General features: G+C 41.6%; 1 pseudogene; it reads left to right on the top strand.

Annotated features, from left to right (window-relative positions):
- The first annotated feature begins 133 nt into the window (after positions 1 to 133).
- On the top strand, positions 134 to 14,541 carry LOC118524231 (host cell factor 1 pseudogene; annotated as a pseudogene).
- Positions 14,542 to 16,302: the final 1,761 nt, after the last annotated feature.

Raw genomic sequence — 16,302 nt, 5'->3', positions numbered from 1 at the left:
AGAAAATGAGAAAAACAAATAGTTCACCGAAGAAGATGGCAACCAACATGCAGGAAAAGATGTTCAACATCATTAGCCATTAGGGAAATAGGAAACCAAAATAAGATATCTATCAGAATGGTGGAAATAAAACATGGTGACAACACCGAATGCTGCTGAGGATGCAGAGGAGCTGGATCACTCATCGGTTGCTGGTGGAAATATAACACGGTACAGCCATGCAGGATAACAGTTTGGAAATTTCTTAAAACACTAAAATATCCTATGCACCAACAGTTACACTCCGGGCATTTATCACAGACAAGAGAAGACTTATGTTCACACAAAAACCTATATAGGAATGTTTATATCAGCTTTATTCTTAAAAGTCCAAACTTGAAATAACCCAAATGTCCTTCAAAAAATGATTAAACAATCCATGGTACATCCATACCATGGAATACTCCTCAATAATAAAAATGAAGGAGCTCTTGATACATCCAATACAGACAGATTTCAGGGAACCATGCTGAGTGAAAAAAGCCAATCTCAGAAGGTTCCATGCTGTATGGCTCCATTCATGTAGAATTCTCAAAATATTCAATTATAGAAATGGAGGACAGTGGTGGCAAATTATTAGGAAGAAAATGAGGAGAGGTATACCTGGCTATGAAGGGGTAGCACAGAGAGCCTGTGAAGGTAGAACAGCTCTTCATCCTGACTGTGGTGGTGATTACATGAATCCACATAGGGGATAAGATGGCAGAGACTTGTACTCATAAAATATGAATAAGCTCTGTGGGTTGTACCAATGCTAATTTCCTCATTTTGATATTGTACAGTAGCTATGCAAGGTGTTACCACTGGGGAAATTGGGTGAAAAGCACATGAGACAACCTTGTATTTTTTTTTTTACAACTTCCTCTGAATCTATAATCATTTCAAAATCAATTGTTTAAAAATATACAATTTAAGATACAAATAATCAAGTGAAGCAGTATTTTTGAACATATAAATGGTACAATATTTGATGAAGTTAAGATAATCTTAACAATTTCTGCAGCAGATAGAATGATTTCAAATTAATGCAAAGGAAGATTTGTTGGAAACACCAGAAGAAACTGATAAAGCCAAAACCATTAAGGAAAACATGAACATGTTCATTAGACAATGAAAATTCCAGTATAAAAAATTGTCAGGGTGCCAGGGTGGCTCAGTCGGTTAAGCATCCGACTCTTGGTTTAGGCCCAGGTCATGATTTCACGGTGGTGAGACTGAGCCCCACATAAAGTTCTATGCTCAAGCATGGAACCTGCTTGAGATTCTCCCTGTCCTCTCTCTCTGCCCCTACTCCCCAAATCAAAAAAACAAAAACAAAAACAAAGCATTTGCATCATGTAATGAATAAGCTTGATTTAATAGACTTGCATTTTCCCAATTGGTGTTTTTTTAGATACTCTTATGAGAAATGTAAATACTTTCATGGTCAGGTAAGTAGAAAATTCTATATATCTCCATCATCCTCTTGTAGTTTCAGAATGCATTGTGTAAAATTGTTTAACCAGCATCTTCTGAAGTGGCATATCTCTGTCTACTTTAAGCTAACCTAAGGTTTCCCACAATATTCTCTTTTTATGCAGGACTTCCATGTCTTTAATGTGAAACATCAGAAGTTTGTCAGAATTGCAAGTATTACCAACAAGTTTTTTTAATGAATTTCAGAAAGGAAGAAAGCAAGACAAAATGCAAATACCAAAGAAAGGATAAGCTAGAAGGACAGATGGATGGATGGATGAACAGAACGAAGAAAGAGGAAGGAAGGGAAAGAGGGAGAGAAGTAGAGGTTAGTAGTCTTTCTGCAACATTGCTCTTCTTCATTAACTAGCAATCCCATTTGTTTTTTTATAACATGAAGCTCAAGGAAGGTCATGCTGAGTAGCTCTTCACCCTAAGTGATAAATGCATTTATATACTTACCTCACCTTTGGAGAGGAAAACATTATGTTACCCTATGCAAATATTTTAAAATAGTCCACTAGCTATTTTGCTAATCAACCATTTTGAACATTGTTGATCTCCATAAGAAATTATTTAATAGAAAAATGAAATTATATTTTGTATTAAAAATTATAAAGACAGTTTGGATAATCCAAAAGGCTTACATCATTTTTACAAAAAAAAAAAATTCAATATATATACATCTCCGTGAGACACCAATTACTTCATAGAGAGTAAATAAGTAATACTGAAATGGACATCAAAGCTTTACTCCTGGTTATATTTGTTGGGATGCCTTTAAAATGTACCAGGCAGAGAGGTCCTAGAACAAACCACAGACTACACATTAAAGTTCAGTGTCACCGGGTGTTAAATGGAAGTGTTGAATCACTAAATTGTATACCTGAAATTAATATTACACTGTATGTTAACTAACAGGAATTTAAATAAAAACTAAAAAAAATAAATAAATTCAGTATCATACAGCTGTATCCAATCAGTGACATTTAAAACCATTTAAGACATTTGAGATCTTCTGCTGCATTTGAAAGCATAAGGTTAAGAAGTTTCCATTCATATCCCAACTCATCATAAATTCATTGCCCAACCTTGAGCAAGACATTTAACCTGTGCAAACAATTCACCTTCTCCGGTCTTATTGTAGAGAATGAATCAGACCTATAAATACAGAGAACAAATGATGGTCGCCAGAGGGGAGGGGGGGATGTGGAAAGTGGGCAAAGGGGAATGGGAGTACAGGCTTCCAGTTATGGAAACAATAAGTCTCAGAGATGAGGACACAGCATAGGGAATATGGTCAATGTTATCATGATAATGTTCTATGGTGACCAATGGTAACAACATTTGTGATGAGAATGACATAGTGTATGAACCTGTTGGATCACTGTGTTGTATACCTGAAACTAATGTAACACTGTGTCAAGGACACTCAAATAAAAATATAAATAAATAAACAAACAAATAAATACTTTAAAAAAAAACAATGAAATTAGAATAAATGTGAATGTCCTTTGAAAACTATATGAGTACTCAGCATTATGGTGAGGTCAACGTTTATCAAGAACAGCACAAAAGAACAAAGATTCACACCTCCCCATCTGCAGTAGAGAATGTATTGTGGTGTTTCTTTCTGCACTTGCTAAACCGACTACACAATTAATACACAAATTAATAACATTCTGTGTCAGCCCCTCCTCCACTAGCGCTGAGACCTGTATAAAGAGTGGTTAAGTGATTTATTAGATACTACTAACAAATAGATAATAATAGTAAGTAGATAATACGTAATAATAAAGATATTGCCTATAATTCTTTTATCTTTTGGATAAATACACCTTGATCATTATTCTTTTTTTTAATTTTTTTATTTTGTTTAGTTAGCCAGCATATAGTACATAATTAGTTTTTGATGTAGTGTTCCATGATTCATTGTTTGCGTATAACACCCAGTGCTCCATGCAGAACGTGCCCTCCTTAATACCCATCACTGGGCTAACCCATCCCCCCACCCCTCTCCCCTCTAGAACCCTCAGTTTGTTTCCCGGAGTCCAGAGTCTTTCATGGTTTGTCTCCCTCTCTGATTTCTTCCCATTCAGTTTTCCCTCCCTTCCCCTGTGGTCCTCCATGCTATTCCTTATGTTCCACATATAAGTGAAACCATATGATAATTGTCTTTCCCTGCTTGACTTATTTCACTTAGCATAATCCCCTCCAGCTCCATCCATGTTGATGCAAATGGTGGGTATTCATCCTTTCTGATGGCTGAGTAATATTCCATTGTATATATGAACCACATCTTCTTTATCCATTCATCTGTTGAAGGGCATCTCGGCTCCTTCCACAGTTTGGCTATTGTGGACATTGCTGCTATGAATATTGGGGTGCATATGGCCCTTCTTTTCACTACATCTGTATCTTTGGGGTAAATACCCAGTAGTGCAATTGCTGGGCCATAGGGTAGCTCTACTTTTAAATTTTGAGGAACCTCCACACTGTTTTCCAAAGTGGCTGTACCAACTTGCATTCCCACCAACAGTGTAAGAGGGTTCACCTTTCTCCACATCCTCTCCAACATTTGTTGTTTCTTGCCTTGTCAATTTTTGCCATTCTAACTGGTGTAAGGTGATATCTCAATGTGGTTTTGATTTGAATTTCCCTGATGGCTAATGATGTTGAGCATTTTTTCACATGTCTATTAGCCATTTGTATGTCTTCTTTGGAGAAATGTCTGTTCATGTCTTCTATTTTTTGACTTGATTTTTTGTTTTTTAGGTATTGAGTTTGAGAAATTCTTTATAGACATTGGATACCAGCTCTTTATGATATGATACTTTATGTGGAAAACCCAAAAGACTCCACCCCCAAATTACCAGAACTCATACAGCAATTCAGTAACATGGCAGGATACAAAATCAATGCACAGAAATCAGTTGCTTTCTTATACACTAACAATGTAACTGTGGAAAGAGAAATTAGAGAAATGATTCCATTTACAATAGCACCAAAAACCATAAGATACCTCGGAATAAACCTAACCAAAGAGGTAAAGGATCTATACTCTAGAAACTACAGAACACTTATGAAAGTAATTGAAGGAGACACAAAAAGATGGGAAAACATTCCATGCTCATGGATCAGAAGAATAAACATTGTTAAAATGTCTATGCTGCCCAGAGCAATCTATACTTTCAATGACATCCCGATCAAAATACCAATGACATTTTTCAAAGTGCTGGAACAGTCCTAAAACTTGATCACTATTTTTTTTAACTTTGGTACTAATTTTAGGAAAACACTTCACAGCCAAGACAGGGAGCCTACTACATTAATAAACACAATTATAATTGACAAATAAATTACAATTGGTAAATCTAATGAAAAATACAAAATACTTCTCTTGGAAAAGCTACAAAAGGTAAAAGTAGCCAAAGGTATAAAAAACAAGTAAGAAATTAGGCAAGGTTACACTTTTTTAACTGTAAGATGTTTATGAGCTATGCGTCTTACTTTTTGAAAACTAGAAAATTAAAAATTAAAATGTCCTTTAAGCTTTCTTATGCATTGCATATAATACTTAAGGTCCTCTCTCAATTTAACTATAGCTAAAAAACAAAACAAAATAAAGAAACCTCAACTTTGTTGTTAATAAGTTATGGTTTTGCTAGATTCTCACTAAAGACTATTTTTTTAAACAAAAATTATATTCACTATAGGCTTCCAATTTTTCCTATAATTTCATTTTAAGTTTCTCTCATTCTATGATGTTGGGAGTTGAGCTACGCTACTCCTTGGTATTGCTGCCTGGGCATCTATTCTGTGGTCTGCAGGAATCTTAAACTGACCCTAGCGAGCACATGCCTTCAACAGGAGCCCACAGAGTCAAAAGTAAGTGTAAGTTCCTGACGTGACTTCTCCAACAGTCCTTGGGATAAACAGTCTCTGCCTCCCAGGCCTTCCGTCTTGTGCACTGCTTAGATAAGACCTCTGTGGAGCTTACCAAAAACCCTGCTCTTTTGGTTTGAATTGATCAATCCAGGCTTAGCCTGTGAACCCCATAGTATTCCACCCACAGATCCTAAAAAAGGTGAGTGCCCCAGGTCGCGCCTCTCTCTGTTCACACCCTGCCTTGATCTTCCCCTATAGCTCCTCCAGCTACTTCCTTCAGGCCCTGTGAGTATGAAGCCTCTCTCTCTCTCAGGTTCTCCTGGTTTGTGTTGAACCACATCTCACCATTCACCATGGGGCATGCTGTGCTTTACTTAACAAGGGTTAATTTGACAAATTCATAGCATGTGTGATAACTGATGAAAACCCTCTGAAACAGTCAAATTTGAGTATTCATTACAGAATTTTTTTTTGAGAGAGAGAGAGCATGGGGTGGGGAGGGGCAGAGGGAGAGGGAGAGAGAGAATCTTAAGCAGGATCCACGCCCAATGCAGAGCTCCGCTCTGGGCTCGATCTCACGACCCTGAGATTATGACCTGAGCCAAAATCAAGAGTCAGACACTTAACTGACTGAGCCACCCAGGCACCCCTAATTATAGAATATTTATAGAATATGTACAAGAAAAATAATTTGTTTTATACAAATTTTAGGAAAAAATGAAGATTTGGCTTTATCATGTTTTTGTATATATGGTCTGTTCCCTTGAATTACAAAATTATTACTCAGGGACAGAAATCAATTCATGGTCATTCTTTCAAAGTCACTCAGAGAGCTCTATGCTTCCCTTCATTTTTCTTACCATCTCTGGAATTCTTCCCGCTTGCCTTTAGCTCCAAAACCCTGCAAAGCTTTCATGGCCTAAATAATTGGGTTCCTTTGCATTTTTTCTGAAACTTGCTAAACGTGACAGAATCCAGGTCTCCTCAAGGCAGCCAGTCTACTGATTGTAAGAGAGAAACTCCAGGTTAGATCACAGATTCTACAGTGAGGTTCCCTACGACACAATTCCTGCCCCTCCCTTTATCAGTCTTAGGAAAACCATGCTCTGACCGTGAGTCAGCAAGGGGAAATGCAGACAGCAAGTTAATAAGAATACCCTTAATCCCCCCTCATTACTAATTAATCACATCCTAATTAATTAATACCCTTAATTAAGTGCACTGGGACCCCTTCCAGTACCTAGGGCATTGTAAATTCTCAGCAAACGTGAGACAAGACAGGACAAAGTTGGCAGCATAACCTTGAGACTTAAGACCAACCTCTTCTGTATTACATCACAGATAACTTAATTCCAGTTTTCCTATAGATTACTAATCCATTACAAAATTCAGCCTACATGTCAAAATATCATCCTATAGAGTCATCTTATAGATACTTAAAATATTCACAAATGCTCAAGTTTGTAAGTGCAGAAGACTTACAATGATAGAATTTTACAAGTGAATCAGATCATTTTTATTATCTTTCCACAATTCCATCTCGGTTCTAAGTTTTAATTTAGTTCACTTAAGCATGTCTAAATCACTCCTTTAGTTATACTGTGAATAGTCATCTTCTACACCGGCATTGCAAGCTGAGGGGGGAAAGGTAGTTTAGGGTCCCATGCTTTTGGTCACCAAAGTCCTGGCCTGTAAAAGAGAAGTCTTAGGGGTGCCTGGGTGGCTCAGTCGGTTAAGCGTCTGCCTTCGGCTCGGGTCATGATCCCAGGGTCCTGGGATCGAGTCCCGCATCGGGCTCCCTGCTCAGCGGGGAGCCTGCTTCTCCCTTTGCCGCTCCCCCTGCTTGTGCTCTCTCACTCTCTCTCGCTCTACCTCTCAAATAAATAAAAAAAATAAAAGAGAAGACTTATATTCGAGCTAAATACAAATACAATTTTTCACGCACTTTCCCGTCCACGGCAGCATGAATGCGAGAAGAAGACATTCCACAGACACCAAATCAAGATTGATCTTGTTCCTCTAAGCCTTGGTCTCACCTAATACACACATGCAGTCTCAGCTTTTTCCCGCCACCCAGCCCATGAGAGTTATTTTGCCGTGGGCACGAAACCCAAACAGTGCAGGCTTTACAGCATCCTTCTCCCAGGACTGTGTTGCAAGCGCACAGTTCTTGCTTATCCATGGATGACCAAGCAGCTGGCTCATATGGAGTGCCCTGCCATGGCTGCGAGCCCCAACACTCCCCAGTGGTATTTGGTGCCAGTCACTCCTCCCCGACACGTGTACCTCTGTTTTCAGTATGCATGGCCATAGCCAATGTAGCAATAGCCACCAAGACCAAGAAAATACTTCTATTTAATCATTTAAAAATCACATCTACCATTCACTAACCCCTTGGGATGCAGCAGTGAAAAACTAGACAGGTGTCTTTTGTCAGGGGCATATATTCTAGAAGGAGTAAATAAACAAATATTTAATATGTCAGGTGGTGATGTCACAGAGTGTGAGGAAATCAATGTGGTAAAAGAGACACAGGCAGACTGGGCTGGGATCGGATTCTCAAGGTAGGTGGCATTCCAGCAGAGGTTTGGATCAGGTGAAACAAAGCCATGTGGATATGGAGCAGGGGGAGTCTGTGCCCGGCAGAGGGAAAACAAACGCAAAATCCTGGAGGCTGTAGTCTGCTTAGGTTGTTTAAAGAAAATCAGTGGGACCAAGATAGCTGGAGGAGGTTGTGTAAGGAGCGGAGGGAGACGAGGACACATTGTGTTGGGCACCACAGGCCAAGGTAAGAACTCTAGCTTTTACTTGGAGTGAGATAGGAAGTCCCTAGAACCAGATTTTGAACAGAGAAGGGACATGATCAGACTTAAGTCTTAAAAGAATCTTTTTGGCTATATTAGATGAAGAAGAGATTATTAGAGGCCACGAGTAGAAGTAAGGACACCTGGTTCATTATATTTGCATCTCCCATGGCCTTTTGTGTTAGGTGTCTATGAATGCATTAGTCTTTTTTCATGTGCCTCATTTGTCACATTTCTTGAATGTTTGTGTGCCAGGCATCACGCAGCACACTAGGACCATAAAGGTGATTTAGCACAGTTCCTGCTACCTAAGGACTTATCATTTAATGGATAACACTGATAAAAAAATAATACACAGAGCATAGGTGTTAGAATCGAGGATTGTACCAAAAATTATTAGAGGAATAATCATTTCCATTATTATTCCTTTCTATTCAAATAATTCTTATTACTCCTTTGAGGTAAAGAAGAAAACCAGGGCTGTGCACCAGGAAGTGCCAACAAGAAACAGAAGGAAAGAGAAGATTCTAGCAAGTCCCGAGTGCACATGGAATGTAGCCATGCAGATTTCATCTGAACAGATCTGTCCACATTTGGAAGTTAATACCTAGTAAAACACATCGGAGGCATGATGGAAAAGGTAAAGAGAAGCAAAGGAAAGAAAACACAATGCCGATGACCTTGAGGTATGGCAGAACTATGCCCCTGCTTTCCTGCAGAAAACTGAGAAAGATTTTAGAAAATGATTTATGTTCTAAACAATCCTGGAAGATAAAAGCAAACCCCACTGAAAATACAGGCTGAGATAAACAGTCAACAGACAGATTTTCCTACATTATATCTTACCAGTTTAAAAGAGTAAATGCGGGCCACCTGGGTGGCTCAGTAGGTCAAGCGTCTGCCTTCGGCTCAGGTCATGATCCCGGGGTCCTGGGATCGAGCCCCGCATCGGGCTCCCTGCTCAGCGGGAAGTCTGCTTCTCCCTCTCCCACACCTTCCTGCTTGTGTTCCCTCTCTAGCTGTCTTTCTCTGTCAAATAAATAAATAAAAATCTTAAAAAAACAAAAAAGAGTAAATGCATCCTTGCAAGACTTCATCGATCTCAAGTCATTGTGGATCAGTGAAGGGCTCCACAGAAATCAGAGAGAACAAGCATAAGTAAAGTGGGGCCCACACTAGTGGTAAGGCGACAGGTGTGTTTCCGACCTGGAAAGCTGATAACAGAAATGGACAAAGACGTGCCAGGTCACTGCCATAAAAATGAAAACTGGCTTGGAAAAAAAAATGGGTATTTGACAAAATTGAAAAAAGGTCAAGTATTGAGTGTGAAGAGGACAAATGTTTTATATTTATTAAAGGTACACCTCATGAAGACGTTGAAAACCATGAAGGACTGAACATAGCGTTGAAATATATACAGTAAATATTTTCAAAAATACAAAGAGAAACTGGCAAACCAGAACCAAGGAGGAAGAAAAAAAAAACCCTCTCAGAAAATGGCAAGTAGGTCGCCTGGGTGGCTCAGTAGGTTAAACAACTGCCTTCGGCTCAGGTAATGATCCAGGGTCCTGGGATCGAGCCCCACATCGGGCTCCCTGCTCCGCGGGAAGCCTGCTTCTCCCTCTCCCTCTGCCTGCCGCTCTGCCTGCTTGTGCTCTCTATCTCTCTGTCAAATAAATAAAATCTTTAAAAATAAATAAATAAAACCCAGTTTATTAAAAAAAAAAAAAAGAAAGAAAATGGCAAGTAAGCTGGAAAAAAATGACCATATAAAGAATTTGAGTATCACAAATATCTAGCTTGCTATGATAGATATATATAGAAATGTGTACCAAACAAATTGAAAGTACATTATTTTCAAACACCATGGAACACTTGCAATAATTAGCCAGATGTTAGGTTACCAAAAAATTCTAAAAGAAAAAGTGCTCAAGGCAGAAATTACACTGCCCAAGTTCTGATTACAATGTCACAAAACCAGACAGTAAACAACCAAAGGCTAGCCCCAAAGAAACTTTCCACTCAGAAATGTTAAACCACTCTTCTAAATAACTCAAGATGAAGAAAAACTCCAAATTAAAATTAACAGCTATTCAGCAGTGAGAATGAAATACCACATATTGAAACACAGAATTCGAACAAAGCATTAATCAAGGAAAATTTGACTGTGAAGGTATTTATTAGATATTAAGAAAATTGGGAAATAAGTGAGTAGAGGAGTCAATAGAGAAGAAAAAAGAGCAACAGTCTGAACCCAAAGCAAGGTGCATTAGTCAGGGGTGATGAGAGTAAGCTCCGGCGCCAGGCTGCCTGGGATAGAATCCTGCCTCCACCACTCCCCAGCTTGGTCCTCCACGGAATATTCTGACCTTTCTGTGCCTCAGCAAACCAGAGGTTCTCATAGTTTTGTTAAAGGATTAAGGGAGATAGTACAAGTAAAATTCTTAGCAGAGTGCCTGACTTATAGTGAGCATCAAATGAATACACACTTATTTTAAGAGGAAAACAACAATATCATTCAAGTAGTCAAGGACTCATTTTCTAGTGGCACACGTGGAGCAAGAGTGGGTTCTATTTTCTGTAAATAAGTTACCCTTTACTGAAATCTTAGATCCTCCAAGTGTTCAGGGGTAGAGTGCACATTGATGTCAGAGCCGTCCAGAAAGTTCAATGATGTCTACCAAACATGTAGGGAGACAGTCATGCTAATCCTATACAGACTCTTTCAGAGGATAGGGAATGAACATACACGTTCCAGCTCATTTTATGAAAGCTCCAAAACCTTGATTGCAAAGCTTGAACAGGACACTACAAGACAAAAACATAGGCTGATTTCCTGTATGAATATAGATGCAAAACTCTTAAAGTATCTGCAAACCAAATCCATTTATATATAAAAGGATGATATGAGTGACCAAGCTGAACTTATTCTAGAAACACAAAGTTGGCTTAACCTTGGGGAAAAAAAAACTCAAGCAATGCAATTCATACAGAAGAAAATTAAATAGAATAAATTAGAATAAGATAAAGGAGAAAATTCATAGGATCATCTCAATCTATGCAGAAAAAAATTGAAAAAATTCAACATTGATCATTAAAAACTCTTAGCAACTGGGTGCCTGGGTGGCTCAGTCGTTAGGCGTCAGCCTTCGGCTCAGGTCATGATCTCAGGGTCCTGGGATCGAGCCCCGCATCGGGCTCCCTGCTCCGCGGGAAGCCTGCTTCTCCCTCTCCCCCCTGCTTGTGTTCCCTCTCTTGCTGTCTCTCTCTCTCTCTCAAATAAATAAATAAAATCTTTAAAAAAATAAAAAAATAAAAATAAAAAAATAAAAACTCTTAGCAACTAGAATTAGAAGGAAGTTTCTTTAGTCTGAAAGAACATAACTATGAAAACATGTTACACAATGTTGGAATGCTAAATACTTCTATTTGAGGTTGGCAAACAAACTGGGATGTCCATTATCTCCCCTTCCATTCACTGTAATACTGGAGATCTTAGCCAATACAGTAAAACAAGATAAAGAAATCAAATACATTGATTAGAAATGCAGGAACACAGTGGTATCTGGTTGGGTCAGTCGGTTGAGAGTCCAGCTCTTGATTTAGGCTCAGGTCATGATCTCAGGGTTATGAAATCAAGCCCCACATTGGGCTTCGTGCTCAGCGCAGAGTCTGCTTGAGATTCTCTCTCCCTTTCCTTCTGCCCCTCCCCCTACTTCTTTGTGCACTCTCTCTCAAATAAATAAATAAAATCTTTAAAAAAAAAAAGAAATGCAAGAGTACAATCATTTTGTGTAGGTAATATAATTAGACACACAAAAAGCCAAAATAATCTACAAATAAATAGTTATTAAAAGGAATGTTTGATGGGGTGCCTGGGTGGCTCAGTCAGTTAAGCATCTGCATTCAGCTCAGGTCATAATCTCAGGGTCCTGGGATCGAGCCCTGTGTCAGGCTCCCTGCCTGCTTCTCTCTCTCGCTCTGCCTCTTCACTCTGCTTGTTCTCTCTCTCAAATAAATAAATAAAATCTTCTAAAAAAAAGGAATATTTGAGTTTAGTAAGATTATTTTATATAAGACTGATATATAAAACTAATTTTTTCTAAATATCCAAAACAATTAAAAATAATTTGAAATAAATCTAATACAATATGTGCAAAGTTTCTACACAGAAAATTATAAAACATTGAAAGAAAAAAATTGATGTAGAAGAATAGAAGATATACCATGGTTCCATAAATTGGAAGGTGCAATACTGTAAGGATTCTCTCCAAATTGATTTATCGATTCAATGAATTATCATTCAAAATCCCAACAAGTTCCTTTGTGAAATTGTCAGCTGGTTCTAAAATTTATATGGGAATGCGAAGGACCAAGAATAGCCAAAAGGAAGAAAGGTGTGGAAGGACTTGCTCTAATGGACATCAAGATTTATTTTTAAACTACAGTAACTAAGCAGTTATGGTAGTGGCTGCAGAGATAGGCAGACCGATGAGACAGAATTGGGAGCCCCCAGATAAACCCACACAGAGATATTTGATTTATGACAAAGATGGCACTTTAAAGCACTACAGCTGGTCTTCTTGATAAACAGGGCTGGGAAATTCTGTGTGTACATATTGAAAAAGGAAATAATCTCTAATTCCCATCTGATCATTTGATCTAACAATGTAGAAGGTATTCATCACTTTATCAAAAGCAGTTTTCATTGCAGGATGGGCAGAGTGCCCAGGGAACAGTGATCGGCAGCAGCCCAGAGATGAGCGGGATGGTTGCACTAGCGGCCAGTGACCACAGCTGTCCCCACCCAGATGATCTTCATTGGTGCCCACAGTGCCAAGTGTCGCAACAGACACCACCATCATCAAAACCATGGCTATGACACCTGGCACCACCACCCTCCTGGCTACTCTGAAGGTGGGCCCTTCTCCAGATGTGGTAGCCACCCAGCCACTCAAACAGCTGACGACTGCAAGTGCCCAGGTGGGGATGACCATGTCCATCTCTTCTTCTGTCAACACGTCTACCCACCTTATCATCTTGGTGCCCCAGTCAGGGACTGTGATGATGGTCCAGCAAGCCCAGGTGGCGAGCACAGTGGTGGGTTGGGGTCCCCAAGACCATTGGTGAAGAGCCCCATCTCTATCACAGAAGGCAGTGCTCTGATTTCCAATCTGGGCCACGTGATGGTGGTGCTCCAGACCAAAGAGCCCCTGTCAGCTGGGACCATCCTGAAGCTGGTGACCTCAGCAGATGGAAGGCCACTGCCATCTCAGTTCCATGCAGACCAGTGGGGCTGGGACTAAGCCTGACATACTGGGCATTCACAGTGTCTTCCCCCAGCACTGCCAAGCCCAGCACAAGCTCCATCATCAAGACCATCCCCATATTGGTCACAGGTATGACAACAGTCCTGGCATCAAGCTCCCCATCACGACTATCACCACCAAGGTGATGACCTCGGGAAGTGGAGCACACGCCAAAATCATCATTGCTGTCCCCCAAATTGCCACTGGCTGTGGGAAGCAAGGTGGTGACACAGGTGGCACTAAAGGTGAACCCCATGCCCATTGAAGGGTATTCGCCTAGTCACCCTTGTCACTGTCTCCACTGCCAAGCCCATCATCACCATGTTGATTGTGAAGAACACCACAGGCGTCACAGCCCTCAGCAGAGTAACAGGCACCATTCCCACCAGCGTTGCCAGAGCTGTGGCCATGGCACCAGAGCCTCCCTGGCCATGCCCATGACCACCTTGGGCACCATTGCCATCCGCTCAAGCCAGGTGATCAGCCCCGCTGCCATTAGCGTGTTGGCTGTACAGACCACCCCCACCATCACCATGCAGCCTACCTCCCAGCCTACCCAGGTGCCTCCCATCACAGTGCCCATGGGGTCAAGTCCCAGCTTGTGTATGGCCTCCCTATGTCCGTTCTAGCCCCGCCCACTAGAGAACAGCCCTTGGCAAGTCACCATTGCTGACTTGGTCCAGGGTGACATGCAGCCAGGCACAGTGATGCTGGTGTGCTACAACCCAGCCTGCGAGACCCATGAGATGGGCACCATCTATACACCCACCACCACCACTCCCATTGGGGGGGGTGTGGGTGAGTTTGAGGGTAGGCAACAGCCCCTGCCTGCCACCCCTACAGGACCACTGGTACCACCATGTCAGTCGGCATTGGACACTGTCCTCTCCTATGGGACCCTGGAGTCCAGGTTGGAGGGGGCAGCATCCCCCAGGCCAGTGCTTCATTTCTTCTTTCCTGACACAGAGGGTATGCCCCAACTCTCCTGTGAGACACACCAGACAGGCATCATGCACACGGCCATGCTTTTGTCACCTCCAGCATAAGCTCGGACTAACATCCCCCACCATCTGGCACCAGGAAGAGGTGGAGAGCACCCAGGGCAACAGTGTGAACATCAGTAACTCCAACGCCATCACACAACTGAGTCCTCTCCACTGACTCGGGCTGTGACCATCCTGACAGTCCACGCTGGTCCAGGGCCCATTGGTGTTGCCCCCAGAAGAGCTCCAGGCCTTGCCCAGGCCTCACCAGCAGCTGCCACACAGCAACTCCTGCAACCTGCCTCCACAACCTTGATAGGGGTCTCTGCCGAGGTCCTGTCGGGCTCCCAGACCCCCTAGCTCCAGCCGCCATGGATCTGAGCAGTACAGGGAACCCATCTTTGTTATGGTGGTCATTGTGCCGGGGGTCATTACGGGTACCAATGCAATGGTGACACATATTTCCTGCATCTGAGGATGACCCGGGCACCATCCCGACTACAACCAGCTTACATAGCAGGAGCTGCCACCTGGCGCAACCTGGGAGTGTCGTGCTGCCGGGATCGGCGCCGGCGACAGGGCCCTGCAGTGAGATCTCAGCCTCTGGAGACTGAGATTGTCGGCCTACTTTCAGGCGGCACCTCCTGCTCGGTCCTCCGGCGCCTGCCATGCGGGGACTGCACCCCCAGGCCTGCCACTGCCCTCCCTTTGCATCGCCGCCATCACCGAGAAGGGCTATGGGCCGGCCCACCAAGTTGGGGATTATAGAAAACCAGGAATGCTGGGTCTGGGGCCCAGCCGGCCAGGAAGCCGCCCCTTTCCTTTCCAGAAATGAAAACCTTTGCGAAGAATTCTGAAGGCCAGAGAGAGGCAGCTCCCCCGCACCTAGATTCCTCTCCAGACTCCCTTCCACTTCTGGGACACCAGCTGCCAGGCCCAAGCTAACCCCACTCACACCCCCACTGCCCACTCAGGAGAGCTGGCTGCCCTGAATGCTCCCTCCCTGCATCTCGGGTTTTTTTGTTTTTGTTTTTTATTTAACTTAATTAACATGTAGTGTTAATTAGTGTATAATTATTAGTTTCAGAGGTAGTTTAGTAATTCATTCAGTTGCATATAACCCCCAGTGCTCATTCCATCAAGTGCCCTCCTTAATGCCCATCACCCAGTTATCCCATCCCCCCACCCCCATCCACTCCAGCAACCCTCATTGTTTCCTGTGATTAAGAGTCTCTTATGGTTTGTCTCCTTCTCTGTTTTCATCTTATTTTTTCTTTCCCTTACCCTATGTTCATCTGTTTTGTTTCTTAAATTCCACATATGAGTGAAATCATGTATTTGTCTTTCTCTGACTTATTTTGCTTAGCATAATACCCTCTTGTTCCATCCACATCTGCAAATGGCAAGAGTTCATTCTTTTTGATGGCTGCATAACATTCCTATATATATATACATACACCACATCTTCTTGATCCATTCATCTGTTGATGGACATCTGGGCTCTTTCCACAGTTTGGGTATTGTGGACATTGCTGCTATGAACATTGGGGTTTATGTGTCCCTTCGAATCACTATGTTTGTATCCTTTGGATAAACACCTAACAGTGCAATTGCTAGGTGGTGGGTAGCTCTATTTTTAACTTTTTGAGAAACTTCCATACTATTTTCCATAGTGGCTGTACTAGCTTACATTCCCACGAACAGTGTAAGAGGGTTCCCCTTTCTCCACATCCTTCCCCAGTATCTGTTGTTTCCTGACTTGTTCATTTTAGCCATTCTGACTGGTGTGAGGTGGTATCTCATTGTAGTTTTGATTTGTATTTC

Source organism: Halichoerus grypus, chromosome 4 (assembly GCF_964656455.1).
Source record: "Halichoerus grypus chromosome 4, mHalGry1.hap1.1, whole genome shotgun sequence".
Classification (NCBI taxonomy): Eukaryota; Metazoa; Chordata; class Mammalia; order Carnivora; family Phocidae; genus Halichoerus; species Halichoerus grypus.
Note: the sequence above shows the minus strand (reverse complement) of the source record. Positions and strands in the feature narration are given on the sequence as shown.